Consider the following 18,258-nt stretch of genomic DNA (forward strand, 5'->3'; position numbering starts at 1 on the left):
AAGTGGCAAGAGTCATTTAAACTTTCTTACTTTAAATTCCATCACTGCAACAGTGGCAGTAATAGCACAGGAAGCTATTGTTGTGATTCAGGGAGTTAACATATGCAAATCAACAGGCACAAAACAGATACTAAATGAATATTCCCTGTCATCTCCTTTCTTTCCCTTATTGATAGTAACATAGTAACTGTATGGAAGAGTCAGGAATGGCTCTACCTTGATTCCAGGGGAGCTTCCTCCTGCACAGTACAGCAGCCCATTGTTAGAAAACCCATGAGGACAGACAGACCACAGAGGCCTCCAACTTTCTCCCAAATGGAGCAGGTAGCATCACAAATTCTTTTCTTATCTTGTTATCTTGTGCAGGTACTAAGCTCATTCTCTTCACTAGACCTGTGAAAACCTTGATTCCTAATCCCCAACCCTGTAGAAATATCTTTCTTCCTCCTTCCCATCTATCTGATTCCTCTCATTCACTCACTTATTCATTCAGACCATCAGGCTGAAGGGAGTCAGTCACTTATTAAACATTTATTGAGCACTTACTATGTGCTAGACACTGGGATAGGATTTCAGACTACAGCATAGCTCTGCCTTCAAGGGCCTAGCTAGAGCACAGTCTAGTCAGAGCACAGACATGCTCACTGCAGGGAAGTTAAGGGACAATGTTGTAGAGGTATGGGCATGATGTCTTGGCAACATTGGGCAAGGGACGACTAGGTCTGCCTGAAAGGTCTCTGCCATTATTCTGCCCCAATTACAATCCATCATGCTCTTGTCTGCCTCCTATTATACTATTACATATGGAGATGGCTACACACAATTGATCCCATGAGTGTATATACAGCTTTCTAACATCTCAGTGAAGATAGGATATGAATAGGTATAAGGTATATCCAGCCAAAAAGAACCTAGACAATCCAATCAAGCAGATGTCAAGGAGGTACCTCAAATTTATCTCAAAAAGCAATGGGTCATGTCCAGGTATAGAGAATGGATGATTCCTTTACAAACCCACTTCACTAAGGGTCTACTGCAGTGTTTCTTAGTCTTGGTTGGACATCAGAACTACCTGGGGAGCATTTGCAAATTACACATGCCTGAACCCTGTCCTAGACTTAGGGAAACAGGGTGTTTGGGGATGAGTCACTGGCATATAGATTTTTAAATGACATATGGTTGGTTCTAATTATCAATTAGCAGAGGTTGGGATGTGCTTGCCTAGTTTGTGCCAGGCACTTGCAAAAGACTGGAAATAGAAACACAAACAAAACACAACCAGTCCTATTCCTGCCTTAGAAGACAAGTCTGTTGTCTGTTCTAGAAACATAGTCAGGTGGGAGAGAGAGGCAAGCAAAGATTCACAATCACTCAAATAAGATCTTTGATGGAGATAGGTACAAAGTGACATTGGGACACAGTGATAGGAAGGTCCCGCTCCCTCTTGGGAAGGGAAAGAAGCTTTTTAGAGGCCGTTGCATTTGAGATGAGATGCAAAGAGTCTCCCAAGCAAAGGGGGTCAGGAAGGACATCCCAAGCACAGTACTGAGCCTCTGAATGGCACAGGTCTTAGCTAGCAGGCCAGATGATGGGCAAGAGGAACATGAGTGGGGAGGGTTAGGGCATTTGTGTCCTGGGACAGGACTCTTACATATGTCTTAGGTGGAGAGGGTGATGCTTATGGTACCACTGATTTATAGCTGTCTCATATACCATTTTTATTTCCCTCAACTGTGCATTTACTGGGTGTCTTTGTCCATAGAAGACAGTCTTAAACAGAATTTGCAATGGAAATTCACTACAGGAGCAACATTTCTCCCAAAGTTGAAGCCATAGAAAAGATTGCTGAGAAAGATGATGCTGAAGCAAATCTAAAGAATTAAATGGAGTTACTGTAAAAAGGGAGAAGGGCAGAAAGGGACAGAGTCATTCTGCAGGTGGAAAGCATGGAGATGATAGCAAACTCTGCACATTAGAGGACTTCAAGTTCAGTGAGGCTGGAGCAAAGCATTGTGGGAGAGAGGGTGGCTCTGGGTAAGACTGGGAGGAAGGTGTGCACTGAACTGTTCAAAGGCTTTGTGTGCTCTGCTGGAGTCTAGACTTCATCTAGCTGGCACTGGGGAATGCTGGTTATTTTATGCAGAACAGTGATGGGGTCTGATTTACTCTTCTGAAAGGTCACTCTGAGCATCTGTATATTTTCTTTCTCCAACAGAATTGTAGGCATGCTCTCAACAGGGATCATATCTTGATTTTTTTTTTAAATTATCAATAGTGTTTAGCAGAGTAAAGGACACATGTTGAGAGGTCAGTACTTAATGGATTCATTAATTACCCAAGAGACACAAACTCATACTTGAATTAATGTTGCAATATGTCTACTACATCCTCTGTGGTGACTGATATTTAAAGACCTCAAACACTCAAGCTGTACTTCTTAATTTTAACATGCACACCACTCACCTGAAGATCTTGTAAAACAGAGATTCTGGTTCATTATATCTTGTGTGAGGCCTGAGATTCTGCCTTTCTAACAAGCTTCCAGATGCTGCTGGTGATGGTATAAATTTGCCCATTTTGAGTGGCAGGGACCTTAAAATTCTGTTTCCTTATTTGGAAAAGTTCTGGTGGTGAGGTCATCTGTGAACCTTGGGACTTTCTACAGGGATTATGGAGATGGAGAGGCTTCACCAGGAGAGAATGGAGTCTCTTGGCTAAGACTCGACGATGCAGGTCCTTTGGGATGGGTTTTAAAGACACTAGCATGACTTTGAGTGCACACTGAGGTTATTTGCCTGTAGGGAATTTCTGATGTGGCACTGCTTGCCAGCTCCTTCCTTAGGCTGCCAAGTACTGCGCTCCACCAGAAAATTCATTAGTAACAGTGGAGCCGACAATGGAACAGCAACTAAAGTCAGAGGGCTCTAAAAACAGCAGGCTATTGCTGTGTAATTTGTTTAGGCTTTTGTGGAATAAAAGTCTTTTCTCAGAAATTCTCAACTTTGAAATTTGATGATGAGCCTGTTTGTAAATTCTTGATAATTCTTCTTTTTTTTCTCTGTTGCCTTTCACATACTACTTGCCATCTAATGGCAATCTGGATGTCCTCAGGGCCTCACCAGCTTGTACTCATAAAGACAGCCACATGGGTCAGACAGTGGTTTTCAACCGGCATCCTGCAAGAACTTTTAAAACATGCAATACCGGACTATTTAGTCAAGGGCACTGACATCTTTTCCCTTAGATTGTCAAATAGAATGTGACAACAACCAACACAGCAATAGCCATCCAGAGTGAATTAATCCATATTATCCCTATTTCTTTGTCAGATCGGCAAAAATGTGTATAGTTTTGGTGTGCCACAGAATTTCAGTAATTAGTTTATAGATGCCATGAGATGAGAGAGGTTGGACACCACTGGGTTAGGCTAAAGTCTGCTGGCTTGATGCCACTCGTCACCACGAGCAGGAGCTTGGGCTTCACTTTCAGCTTCCCTGGCTCCTCCAGTGGCTCTCAGAGCAGCCCCAGACCACAGCTCCCATCACCCCGTATGTGAAGATTTTGCTGCATTTCTCCCATCTTTCAGCCGTGGACCCACAATGGCTTCTCGGACTCAGACAGCTCCCCAGGACCCTGCCTGTCTCCTTGGCACCCGCTCGATGCTTGTGCCCACTGCCTGCCTAGACCAAAGCCGCTACCCCCTTGTGAGCATATGCTGGGAGGTAGTTCAGGGCAGCCGCTCAGAGAATTGTCTATGGAGACAGAACGCCACCTATCAGCTTTGTGAATTGGGCAAGTTATTTAACTACAGTACACCTCAGATTCCTTACCTGTAAAATGAGGTTAACCAGAGTTCTACATTCTCAAAATTGTTGAGAAAATAAGACAATCCACTGAAGCTCCTAAACGCTTCGTTACTGGCACAAGAAAATGTTCGCTAAATGTTAACCATTATTCTCACTGCTTTGTTCTTTATTGCTGTGGTCTGAGTCTGAGGAGGCTGCACTTTTATTTCCCAGCAGCACATCTGAGACCAGCCAGTTAATGAGCTTTCCATGACATGGCTGATGGCTCTGGGATAAGACAAAGGAATGAAAGCCACTATTTATTAGGGAGACTCTCAGACATAATAAGCCTAAGGGTGTTCCTCATATGCCTGCAGGACTGCTTCTCATATCAGAAGATATTTTCACACATGTCAAAAAATGTCCTTGACCTTATCTGGACACCTTTGAGTTGGGGCTCAAAGATAAATTTTGTCACCCTGGGGTCCCTTTCATTTTCCAGCATTCACTTTTTCTTAGGGTTATGGAGAGTAGGAACCCACAGTCCCTTCAAAGAGCCTTCCTCCTACTCAGGGGCGTCACATTGCCTGGAATGGAGGCCCGTGTCTGTGTCTCCTTTGCAGTCTTGCTCCAGATTTGCTCTCTTCCCTTCGTGAAGAGGGTAACAAAACTCTTGGCTCAATTCCTACTCAGTCTCTACTCAGGCTCACGTGTGTGCTAACCTCTAATAACAACAACAGCAATTAATTTTTCTCATTTTCCTTGCTCCACTGCCTATAAAATGATCTAACATATGCTTTTTTGTTATTTTGCCTTCCCGTCCCTCACACACATACTTACAAATAACTTTGGAGGACAAATTTTTATTAGCTTAAGAGTCTCTTTATCTGTACTGGCCTTTCTTCCTAAGATGCCCTTTTCTCCTGTTTCCTCAGGAATGCCCGTTCAACCTTCATAGTCCAACTCAAATCTGACTTCCTCTGTGGGTTCTTTCTACAACCTGGCTGGCACCCCATATCCCCAGACATCAGCCGGGCTCCTCCTCCAGGTACCCACAACACTCTGCATATGTCTCCGTCACATTGTACTTCATAGCGATTCGCTTCCAATTCTGTGTCCCCCCTTTGAAAGGGAGCTCCGTGAAAGCACATTTCTCTGCCGAGCGTGGCCAGTGAATAAACTGTTTCCCTTGCATTTTCCCAAGTTCTTTTTCATCTATCTTTCATTTTCCTGATCCTTCCTCTAGGTCTGGGGGGTAAGTAGGGCAAGTGTTATGTGACCTTCACTTGATATCTGAGAAAAGGACGTTCTGACCGCTAAGTGACCAGTCCATAGATACCTGAGAAGAGAGGGAAGTCAATTCAGATTGAGCTCTCTGGACTTTGATTCCAATACCGCCTCACAATACTTCTTATTGTGTCCTTTTGACAAAAAAACTAAACCTGGTAGAGGAAAGGATATGATCTCAAGGAAGAAGGAGACACAAGGCCAAGGAAGACAGAGGGCGATGGCCTCACTGGAGAAGCCACAGCCACAGATCATGAGGACTCACAGGTGACGCTGCCGGGCGTGGTGTGGACCCTGCGCACCTGCTGACTGACTGTTAGATTTAAGGAAGATGCTCTTTCACTCAAACAAGGTGGATGGGAGTGGGGTAAAAAAAAACAAAAAACAACCCAAAAAACCAAACCCAGATTCCACTTAAAATCTGGTCTCAAGCACCACCTCGCACTCTTTCCTTTTCAGCAACCCTTTGGATTGCTCTAAGTGTCAATAGATAATTTCATAAAGGTCTTGAACAGCTGCTAAGAGTCCTTTTTAAAGCTGAAAGTAAAACAAACAAGCATGAAGTTTTACAGAGCTGAGAATAAGCTCCAGAGAGAGGGAGGGCAGCGGAAATAGTTACTGGGAGGGAGACGGAGATCACAATGTACCTTGTTTCAAACCCCACAAGCACTGTCACCTCACCCACTTGCAAGTCCTGTGGGAAGTCTGAGCTCCGCTGAGGGGGGTAGTGGGGAGACGCCAGGATGGGAGGGCTCAGGGCTATTTCAGTCTCAAGGCCGACATCCACGGAGCCCTTGAGTTCCGTCATCGAAACTGTCTGGACTTTAGGCCCCTTATGCCAAATGCGGTTTCCAGAAAAAGGATCCGTTGCATATTTGGAAGCTCATCAACCAAAAGTCGTCTCGTCACTTTTGCGCATGAGATCTTTTCATTTGTGAAGAGTATATTATTGTGCTTAATTATGGGCTTTGAGGAGATGGCACAGGGCAGCGGAAAAAGCATGAGCTTGGAGTCAGAGAGTCCTTGGTCTGAATCATGGCCCTGCCTTCCCCAGCTGTGGGGCGCTGGCTGGTGGGCCTCAGTCTCCTTGTATGTGGCTGAGAATTACCTTGTACAATAGTATTTGTCTGTTGTAGGGCAGTTGTTAGGGTTAGATTGTGAATGCACAAGAATCTGGCATTGTTCTACTGAGATACTTACTAATCAGTAGTTAGTATTAAATATGACTTTTACCACAACAACATTTGGCAAATGAGAGTTCGTTTCCACTCCAGAAGTAGTACATGTACAGCGGTATGTTTATACATATATGTATATATTTTCCTCTTTCTTGTAAAAACTACTGTGTATATTAAATTTCTTTTTCCCAGTGGAACTTGTCATGATTCAAAAATATCTCTCTAAGCTCCCCTTTCCTAGGGATTTTTTGGATGGAGCCTTACTGTTATCCTATGGATGTTAATTTTCATTATGTGTAGAATTTGTTTTTAAATACTTATAGTTTACTTTATAATCACCTATGCCATGATTAATTCTATTTCTGTAAAGGAAGAAGTGATCCAAAAACTGGATAAGACCAGAAGCCTTTTTCTCCATCACTCACTCACTCACTTACTAAGACCGACTCTTCATCTCAGGTATGAGGATAATACTATGAACCTTACAAAATTTTTTTGTTTTTCCTAAGAAGCCAGCGAAGTTCATAAGTGGGAAAAGATTTTATAAATTAAGCAAAATACTTATATTCAAACTATGACAATTTTTGCCAAAGATTATTTTGCAACAGATGGGAAAGTTCTTTGTGCTGCGGCCACCTGCCTGATGCTGTTGACTGGCTGGTGTTTGATGCCTGGGAGTCACCTTGAGGTTAGTTGGAGCCTCCCTCCACCACCGGATGTCCGGAGATTGGGCAACTTTCTTGAGTAATTGTCGCCTCTGACTCACGTTCCTTGCAGTTCCCATAATGACCGGTGCCCTACCCAGGGCGAGCAAGGAATTTCCTCTTCAGAGTTGTTGAAGGAATAGCCCCAAACTTTTAGTTTAGTCTCTTTACTTTTAATTATTCTTTTTAAAGATTTTATTTATTTATTTTTAGGGAGGGAGAAAGAGAAGGAGAGAAACATCAATGTGTGGTTGCCTCTCACATGCCCCCTACTGGGGGTCTGGCCCACAACCCAGGCATATACCCTGATTGGGAATCAAACTGACAACCCTTTGATTCACAGGCTGGTGCTCAGTCCACTGAGCCACACCAGCCAGGGCAATAGTTTAGTCTTCTTTTACACCTCTTCCAATACTACCTGAGTGGCCACAGAACAAATCTGTGCTGCTCTGGACTCAGGTTTTCCTAAATGTATTTTGAGTGAATACTCTGGGAAGGGCACAAAATTTCCACTCCTCTAGTCAGATGATGTACAAGGATATCCACGTCCCCTTAAAGGCCTCCTGGGGATGGTAGAACTTAGTTAATATATAGAGTAAGTGCCAACAGGTGGTCAAGAGATAACTTTTAGGTGTATGGGACTTTCTCTGTTTCTGGTTTCTTTTTTTTTTTTCTTAACACCTTTTTCCTTACTTTCCCTTTATTATAATCTCTTATGATAAATAGACCTGCCATGGCATTCCCATTACTAAACCATTAGCTTCATTAGAAATACTCAGAATGCAACACTTGCAGACATGTAGTCCGGGTCTGGGATTCTCATCCCTTGCCATGTATTGTAACTATGTGAAGAGCTAAAGGATATGGATACCTGGGCCCCCAGTGAGTTAATATTTCTGGGGGGTAGGCCCTGGGCCTGGTAATTTTTAAAAGTTTCTAAAATAATTCTAATGTGCATCCAGGTTACACTGGTTAAAGATACTTGGAAAGTGAAGATATGACCAAACTCTTCTAAAAGTAGTATGAAAAACAGATTTATGGCTCAAATAGCTGCAATCACGTGGTTTGGCCATGCTTGCTTGTTTTCTACCAGATACCATGTCTTTTTTTTTTTTTTTTTTTTTTTTTTTTTTTTTTGAGAACTACAGGAAGAGTGGGTAGTGATGCCCAGGCAATGCTTCTTGGTGAGTTTCAAAGAGAAGATGAATGACCACACTATTAGTATTGTTTGGGAACCCACTCTGAGCCATGAGCTATACTAAACACTGTTATGTACACTATATCATGTAGTATTCTCAGCAACTCTATGAGGCATTATTATTCGTTCCAGTTTACAAATGAAGATACAGAGGCACCAAGGGATTGCTTAAATAGCTCAAGATTTGATCACTAGTTAGAAGTGGAGCTGAGATTTGAATATAGGCATATTCTAGTCTTCCTTTTAATCATCATATGATACCTCCTCCTTACATTAACCGATAAGATGAAAATACAAAAACTTAATGGACTATTGATTCTTAATCCAGGCTGCATACTAGACTCGGTGGGAGTGCTTTGTAAAGACCTTTGCTCAGGTCACACCTTAGACCAGTTTAATCCACATCTCTCAAGGAGGAGACCCAGACATCAATATTTTTTAGAGTGCCGTAGACGAATCTAATGTCTTCATCTTCATCAGACAAGACTGAAGACTACTGGATTAGAACAAAGAAAACACTACAGGTGAGAGTTACCAGGAAAAGCTTTCTAAGTAATATACCTGAACTTGGCATGAGATAAAATAATGTCTACCATCCCCACCAAAGATGGCCATATCCTATTTTCTGAGACCTCAGAATATGTTGCTTTATAAGGAAAACGGGGGAATGAAGAAGAAGAAGGGACTAAACCAAGAACATGAATGAATGACCCATGGACATGGACAAGAGAGTGGGAATTGACTGTGGGAGAGGGGGGCAGGGTGGGATGGGTGGAGGTGGGCAAAGGGGGAAAAACTGAGACAACTGTAATAGAATAAACATGATTTAAAGAAAAATAATAAAACATGAATGCCCCCCTCCCCCCAAAAAAGGAAAGGGGGAAGTAGGTGTGCAGATGGAGTTAAGGTTGTTAATCAGCTGATATTAAAATGGGGACTTAGCTTGGGTTATCCAGGTGGACCCAATGTAATCACACGGGTCCTTAACAGTGGGAGGAGGAGACTGAAGAGGGAGAACCAGAAAGATGGCAGCCTGAACAGGAGCTGGCCCAATGTTGTTGGCTTTGAAAATGGAGAAGGACTTAAAGAATGCAGGTGGCCTCTGGAAGCGGGAAAAGACAAGGAGGTAAGTTCTACCCCAGAGCATCCAGAATGAACACAGCCCTGCCAACACCTTAATTTTAGCCCAGTGAAACTCATCTTGGATTTCTGTCCTCCAGAACTGTAAGAAAATAAATTTGTATTGTTTAAACCACTGTTTATAGTATTGTTTCAGCAGCTAGAAAGTTAATACAGTGCCTTAAAAAGGAAGAGTTTAGAGAAATGTGTGGTAACAGTAAAAAATGCCCATTTAAACTGCACATTAGATTTTTTTGTGTATAATCATCTACATACTGAGTCTCTTCCATCCCTGCCCTATGCAATACCTCTAACAATGTAAGCATCCATAGTCTGAAGTTGAGCCAGGATTCAGTGCTCATTCCAGTTACCATACTGTGTGATTTGCCTCAAGATCATTTGGAACTCTGGTGGTTTTCCTATTCTCCCTTGAGCAAAAGACAAGGAAGCATGATGTCCCAGGGGACCGAATGGTAGAGAGAAAAAGGTTTCTCATTCAACTTGCTTAGAGAACAAATCACTGCTAATTACTTGGCTGTTTTAAAGAAGATTGATCTGATATTTGCATACAAGAAGGATTGAAGTAAATGAAACTGGGGGCAGGTAGATCAGTCAAGAAGTTGGACCAACAACTTAGCCTCTGAAGGTGTGAATCCTGGGGGCCGCGTTAGGGGTGGTAGTGGAAATGAAGAGTAGAGGATGAATCCAGGAAACCTGGAGAAGTAAATCAACCCAGAGCGGATCATCCTACTTGAGAAGGGCGAAGAAAAGGCAGAGTCAACGACAACTCCAGGTTTTCAGGTGTGGCAGGCTGACAGGGGGTTGGCAGTGCCCCTGACAAAACTGAGGATGCTACAAAAGGGCAACAAGTTTGAGGAGTGGGTTAGGATTGAGTGGTGGCCTATAATAAAGAACTTGATTGGTCTTTGTTCCTGGAAGGGACACTCTAAATCCTTGGACTATCCCAAGTAGTAAAGAATATCTTTTTATGCTAATGGAATGACTCATGGTAGCCTTCTAGATAATTTTAGCATGGGAGTTGGTCACAGGAAAGGCCAGTCGTGTTGCTTAAAGTGTTGGGAGTTTGAGCTATCTTGGCTTCTGAGGCATGGAAGAGGACTGGAAATTGAGTTCAAGCAATCATGCTCATGTGATGAAACCCCAGTAAAAACTCTGAACAGTGGAGCGTTCTGGTTGCTAAACACATTATTGATGTCCTGGGAGGGCAATGTACCTGGTTGCTCATGGAAAGGGCACAGGTGCTGCATATCCAGGACCCTTGCGGATCATGCCTCTAGGAGTATTCTTTATAATAAACTTTATCATAAGCTTTCCTGAGTTCTAAGAATCATCCTTACAAATTCTCAAATCTGAGGGTGTTGTGGGAACCCCTGTACTGTCGCCAGCCTGTCAGAGTATGGGTAGCCTGGAGACCCCTGCAACTTGTGGCTGGCAGCTGGCCCCTAAAGAGGGTAGTCTTGTGGAGGACTTTGCCTTTACCTTACAAAGTCTGTGCTAACTCTGGCTACTTAGTGTGAGAATTGAATTTCTGTTCACCCACTTGGGAGGAAACAGAACAGGTAAATGCTGACATGACCTATGCATGTGTAGGCAAAACTCAGAATTTTGTGACTTTCCCCTCAATGCTAGGGCAAAAAGAAAATGAAGAGAACCTTAAATACAAGTTTTTAATGCCCACTTGTCGATTCTTAACTGACTGCCCACCCACCTTCCCAGTGTCTCCGGGCCAGTGTGATAGAATGAAATATCAGGGGTGTTAAAGACAAATTGGAACTCAAGTTCTGTCTCTGTTACTGACTTGCTATGAAATGGGAGGCAGGAACTTGTTCTCTTTGGGCCGTAGCTCTTTGTCTTTAAAATGGGAATATTAAGGTCCAATTTGTACAGCTGTTAAAAGAATGAACATTAAAAATGTAAGATCTTGGCACATGACAGATGCTCAATGAATGTTATTTTCTGCTGTCCTTTGGGTTATTTCCAACTTGAATGGTTATTTCTGAGAGAGATTTCCTTTTATCCTGACTCATCAAAAAGAAGTTGGAGTGATTGATGTGGCTTCACTGAACGTTCAACAATCTCTCTGACTTTCGGGGAATTTGCTGACTTGACTGCTCAAATGTCAGTGTCTGTTAGACAGTTTTGTCTTCAAGAGGGTCTGACTACAGAACACATATGATCTCTGCTCTGCATGTGAAGGGAGGCCATTCCTACAGTGCCTGCCATTGCTTGGTGCCCATTTGTCACAAACCTTCTCTCAGTGGCAGGTGCCCTGTGTCCACACTCTGCAGAGCACCATTCTCATAGGCACATAATAAGCTTCAGTGACTTTTCCAGGGAGTCCCAGCAAACCTGGTTGCCCAGAATGAAAGCCAGGCTTGCGGATACCTTCCTGTTTCTTTAATTGCCTTCTCCTGACTTGACTTTCCTCCATTTTGTGGTGAAGTGGTTACTGCTCTGCACCAGATAACCAGTGTAGTTTTCTGGAAAAACGTCCCTTTATCATCTCCCTCAAAACGACCACACAAATGGTGAGAACATCCCCTGCGTACCTTTCTCTCTTGTGAAGGAAAAGTGTAAAAAAATGACACATTTACTATGCCAAGTGCTGTGGTAGAAAGAAACAGGAATATCCCAATAAGCTTCTGAGGTTTTATTCTGTCAATTACATGGACTGGGAGGCTGAGCCCCAAAGCAATCCCGCTATTTAGGAAAGAGACAGGATTGAAAGTCAGGTGTGTCTCACTCCAAAGCTCTTTATCCTTTTACTAAAGATTTATTGACCCACGTGGACCTGTTTCTGAGAAAGACAGCTACTTATTTCTCAGTGGAATCTGCTCTCATTTTCTTTTTATTCCCAGAGTCCATCAAATTTTATTTTTTCTAGAAACTTTATTATGCTGTTTTGAAAACATGGCTTAGTCAACAAAGCCAATTTTCAAATAATTAGGAAATGATATATAGTGCCAGCTGTATCAAAGTGCAAGCCTGCCAGCTTTAATGTCTTTTACATACCCAGTCTCACCTTCATGGTTTGGGTTAAAACAGAAATTTATTCTGGAGGCTTTAGCAAAGCTTGCTTCTTTTGCCATCTCCTCTTAATAAATATATCCTGGCTGCTCTCCTTGTGCTTAATGGAAGAGTACATCTTGTCGCCATCCAAAGCTGATCCTTGAGAGTGGCATATTCTCCTGGCTGGAGGGAAAAACATCTGATCCCAACCCAGCAGAAAGCAGATGTAATTTTCCATACAAAACCATTACTCTTGGATTCCTGGCTTGTGGATTTCTGGTTTTTCAGAATTGTGACTTTTTCTTTCTTGACACTTGCTGTTATCCTATTTCAGGAGTAACTTGGGCAGTTCAGGCTTAAATCCAAATGTGTAATCAGGATAGATCATTGTAAGATGTATAAGACTTGGGAGATCTGTGACTGGATCCGGTAAACATGGCGCCCAGTCCAAGGAGTAGAAAATAAGAGATCCCAACAAAAGAATGGTGGGTGTCAGAGGAAGTCCGCTGCCCAGGCTGTTAGGATTTAGTAAAATGGTGATGCTATAATAAGCCACTTGGGGAAGGGAGCCAATGGGGTTTTGGGGATTGAATGAGATGATGTCTATAATGGTCTTAAGCGGAGGGCTGTGCTCTTTGCAAATTCTCAACAAAAGGCATTAACTGTCAGTACTAGGGGTCAGTGTAGAAACAATCATAAATCTGAAGATAAATCAGTTACTTCCTGGCTTCTGGTTTTATGGAACGCTGTTTTCTAAGAACTTAATGGATCCAGAATCTAGGGGCAAACAGGAAAGCATTTAATAAATAATGATGATTATTATTATTATTTCTGTTATTATTATTAATATTAGCATCAAGGGAGAGAATTAAACAATGAGGTAATCATTGCAATGATATATATGTGCACAGTGTGATTAAATCACCCAAAGAGGGAAAGCTAGTTGTTCTCCATCTTCTTTAAGAGAAGCACAAAGTTACGTAAGAGTCTTAGTAAGACTGAGGAGCTCTGAGTACTTCTACTAGCTGTGCAATGTAATTTCTCACAGCCTCATTCAGATCCTCAAGGATTAGATACCATATTTCCCAAAACTGGCTAATAAGAACTCTAGCATCCTGCTCATGAACCATGGCATTAAAAGCATCCTGAGAGGGTGCTAGGAGTGTGCATTTTGAATAAATATCCCAAGTAATGCTTATGATAAACTGAACAATGTATAAAGGCCCATTTACTCTCTAAAATTCCAAAAAAGTAGGAGTTTCTATTAAAGAAGCCATGTCTGCCTAGTCTCAAGTTCAGTGTGGGAGCCATTAAGTCCTGGAATTGGGTTCTATTAGCTGTGTGTGTGTGTGAGGTGTTGGGGGATCACTATAGCAATACAATTATTTGTAAAATGCTTATATTTGAGGTCACCACTCTCCAGGATGATTTAGGAATGGCTGGACCAAGGCAGGAGGGATGAACAGATGACCTCATGTTGTCTCTCAGAAACCGATGATTCCACAAGAATGACACAGGTTTTATGCATGATCTGCCCGGTTTACCTCCTCTTGTCTGAAGTCAGTGAGTCATGAAAAACCAAAATTGCTACAGAAATGTCAGTTTGGAAGATGTCTTTGTTTTAGTTAGAAGAATATTTGTGGAAATATGACTTAAGTTTTTGTGTCTCAAAAGATGAGGTGGATTTCCTTGGGAAAAATAACCCTCAAGAAAACCCGAGGAAATGAGAGATTTATTTGGTATTAAATATTTGGGAAAAGACAGGAATCTCAATCCATTAGTCATAACTAAATGCACAATGATGGTCTTCCTCTGATGACTCTTCTGGAAAGATCAATCGTTCTTTAATGTGACCTTTCCTTTCCCCTCTAGGCTCCCACCTCCAGTCTGAGTTGTCTGTTTACCTTATGGCTGAACTATTTTAATAGGCAATTCTTCTGGGTTAATTGACTCTAACCTATTTCTGCTGCAATCCGTTCTTTCTCCCCTGCCAGAATGATCTTTTTAAAATGTTGTTTTGCAAACATCAATAACTCTCTTAAAACCTCAGTGGCTCCTATTGTGTTTATAGGTAAATATAAAATTAAAGAATTCTCAGGTGGTAAGGACCTTATAATCATCACAATGAGCTTCTCAAATTCAAATATCTTTGTCTGATATTTAAGGACCTCTTCTTTACTCCACATATTAGTCAGGACTCTTGTTAATTAATGACAGAAACTGTCGTAGATGAGAAAGAAAAGTCAATGGTTCACAAAAGTAAGTAACAGGAAGAAAAGATGTGGCTAGAACCAGGGGCTTGAACATCATCAGGATTCTTTGCCTTTCTTCTTTCTAGTTCTCCCTGCTAGCTCCCTTCCTCTGTGGCCTCTGGAAGCTTTTGGTTTACACTTTTATAGCTTTTCATTGGGCAGGGGAAAATTCTACATAATTTCAAGTGCACAGATCCTATGAAAGGTCTCTTATTGAATGTCTTGGGATAGCAGTGGTAAAGGGTTGGGGTGAACAGAAAGAGGGGCTATGGGGTTGGGTGGGAGAGAAAAATTCCCTAAAAGAAGGAGCTGCTTACTAGACTAAAATGAAGAGTTGGGGGTAAACAAAGCAATTAGTCTTCTTATTACAATCGACAGGGTGTTAGTAATAAATTTCTATGAGCTTATTTTATATTACTCTTTGAATTTTTTATATAAACTGCATGAGTCTAGATAATGTTTTCTTAACATGCTATGTACATTTTAGCCTCTATAGCTTTTCCAATAGAATTCCTTATGTTAAAATATCCCATGTATTTCTGCCTAAATGTGTCTACAAGACTCAGCTAAAGTTACTGCTTCTCGGTTTGCCCTGGGCTTCAGATAAGACATTTGATGACTGTGCCATGTTTATGCAATTCAATTGGCACTAAGTATGTACCATCTGGTATTAGCAATTACTCTTTCATGTGTATATCTTGTCTCCCCAACTAGATTATAACCATCTTCAGAACAGATGTATGTATTTAAACTCAGTTACAGAGATTGTTGTTGCAGGCTATTAGTACTGTTAAATTCATGTTTTATAGTTTCCTAGGTTTGAGGAGAAAGAAATTTGGAAAATAGCAAGAAAGTTAAAGAATTAGAGTATAGTTATGTTCAATATCAATAATCATAATTATACTAATTATAGCCACTGTTATGAACTTTGATTAAGGGAAGAGAGTAGTACAAATTTACCCCTCAGATTGTCAGATTGAGTCTGGGCATCAATTTAGGGAATATCTCCAAAGGCGCTAAGTGTTAGAATCTGCACAGATGAGAGGAGTGCAGGGTCCTCTGTCCTTAGAGCTCTCTCTTTCCCTCACATTCAGCTCTGCACCTTTAACACAAACACTGTTGTGTTTGACAGGGAGGGTTTCACAAATAGCAAGTGAAAACGGCTTAAGATGATATTCCTGAGAGTAGTAATGGTTTGCCACTGTATCTCTTGCTTAGAACTGAGTATGAAGTGTTTTGAATTGAGTACACTGAACACTCAAAAGTATTTTTTTCACTGAATTAACAAATTAGATTTTCAACATGTAAATAAAATACTGAAGATGGTATATTGAATAAGATGCTTGGTAGAATAAATAGAACAGAAAAGCATGGTTATATAAATACAAAGTCTGCATAGAATACTTTTCTTGGTCTGAATTCTTTAGTCTATAATACAAAGTATTCAGAAATTCTTTACAACTTCTGTAGGTTTTTGGATGGACAAGAGGAGACAATAGGTTTGGACTCATGAGAATAGTATTAACTCCCATTGAATTTGTAGCATTGAGTGTTTAAACAACATAATTGACTGAGTTCTGGCTTCTTCCTGCGACAAATCCACAGAGCTGGAGAATGTAGAGAGATGGAATTAGTGATGTTCTCAAAATTATGACAAAAAGCAAACAAAAAAAGTAAATTTAAATTCATGACTTAAAAAAAACCTATTGGGTGAATAATATGAAGAGTGAACACTAACGTAAACTATGGAGTTCAAGTGATAATGAGGTGTTGATGTAGGTTCTTTAAGTATAACCAATGCACTGCTCTGGTGCAGGATGTTGATAATGAGGGAGGCTTTGTATGTGTTGGGGAAGGGAGTATATGAGAAATCTGTGTACCTTCCTCTAATTTTTCTATGAACCTATAACTGCTCTTTAAAAATAGTATTAATTTAAAACAAACAAGCAAACACTTTTTGGTGACTTGAGGTCACAGAACAAAAAAAAAGTGACCTAAAATCTAAGTGACAGCGATTCCAGGAAGGGCAGGCATGCAACATGTGCTACCTGAGGGAGATGCCACTGGACACTAGGAAGAAGAGCTCAGCTGGACTCCCATTTCCTTTCTCCTCTGGAGGTTCAGCTCCAGCTGGGGTAACTGGGGGACCCACTTGCTTCACTGATCCCTGCGCTGGTGCCCAAAAGCCTCTTGAGCCAGGCCCTGTGCCGTGCCCCAGCCAGTGGCAGCTTGCACGGCGCCCAGGACATACAGGCTGGGTAGCAGCAGGCCTGGTCCTCCAGGCCATTCCTGCTATTGCATTTATAGGTTGATGTGGGGCTGGGGATGAGGAGGCCAGGGTCTTTGGCTGTGTCCTTCTGGGTCTGCAGAAGCCTTAACCAATTGTTCATATGACGACATCCTAAATGCTGAACAACATTAGAAACTCCTCTATTTGCCTGAGTCAAATGAGGAGCCTGTGATTACTGAAGGTGCTTTAGTGACTCTGGGTAACAATGAAGGCTTTTCAGCTAAGCAAATCGTCATTTGTGAATTGGGTGGTATTACAACTGTTGGAAACAAAATCAATGATCCCAACCACAGTATTAAAGAGAAGGCTTTAAATGCACTGAGTAACCTGTGTGTGAATGTTGAAAAGCAAATCAAGAGAAAAGTATACTCAAGTCTGTGAGGATTCTTTTCTGGTCCCCTGAACTGCCCCCTTCAGCTGGCCAGACTGAGACTGTTAACAAACAGGATTGTTGCCTATGACCACCAGCACATGCATAACAGTTACATTACAGACCTGTTCCAAGTGTCGCTTACATGAAATGGAAGCACCAAGGTTCAAGTTGTGAAAGTGTTGTTGAATTTGTCTGAAAATCCAGCCATGACAGAAGGACAGCTTTGTGCCCCAGTGGATTCATCATTCCTTTATGATGGTTATGTGGCAAAGGAGATTCTTCTTTGAATCATTTCTCTATTTCAGAATATAAATAACTGCCTCAGAACGGAAGGCCATTTAGCCTTTCAGCCCACTTTCAGCTAAGGTTCACCACTTTTCCTGTTACATGAAGAAGAATGTGCCCAGAAAATGAGAGCCTCAGTTGATCACCATGATGCAGACATGAAGGAAAAGGTAACAGTAATATCCAAATTCTAACTCGTAGGTCATATTTTTCCAAAAAGTAGTGCAGTCTGGAGCTAATGCACGTAAACTTCTTTTTCATCTTCTTTACAAAGGGATTCTTTTAGCTGCTGAATTTAAACAGAAAATATCAGATTTCATCATTTACACAGCTATAACTTGCCATGGCTTTCTGGTTTGTTTTGGACCACTTTACTGATACCAAATGAATATAACAGTTTGTTCTGAAACATTTATTTCTCTTTATTTTGCTATTTGCTGAGCTACTTCAATTATTTCCTTGACATGAAGTGACAGTGTCCTTTTATGTGTAAGCTACTTTTTGACTGTTTGCTGGGTTTCGTAGTTACTCACCTGAGAGAGAACTAGTATGTGATTGTTTCAGAACTGCCATAGGAATGACCTTGTTCTCTTAGTAGCAATGAGATCCTCGGCGTTGGGTCCACCCGACAGCCTAGCCATACTCCTTTCCAAAGTCCATTCCAATCATTAGAATCTATTCTAGTCAATGAATATTGTTAACTTTTACGATAAATGTTTCCTAGTGTTTACCCACTCCCATTCAATGTACCAGCACC

General features: G+C 41.5%; 1 pseudogene; it reads left to right on the plus strand.

Moving 5' to 3' along the window:
• The first annotated feature begins 16,592 nt into the window (after positions 1-16,592).
• LOC129084432 (armadillo repeat-containing protein 10-like) lies at positions 16,593-17,695 on the plus strand (annotated as a pseudogene).
• Positions 17,696-18,258: the final 563 nt, after the last annotated feature.

This window comes from Pteronotus mesoamericanus, unplaced genomic scaffold (genome assembly GCF_021234165.1).
Source record: "Pteronotus mesoamericanus isolate MK-2021 breed Mesoamerican mustached bat unplaced genomic scaffold, CSHL_Meso_final scaffold_174, whole genome shotgun sequence".
Taxonomy (NCBI): Eukaryota; Metazoa; Chordata; class Mammalia; order Chiroptera; family Mormoopidae; genus Pteronotus; species Pteronotus mesoamericanus.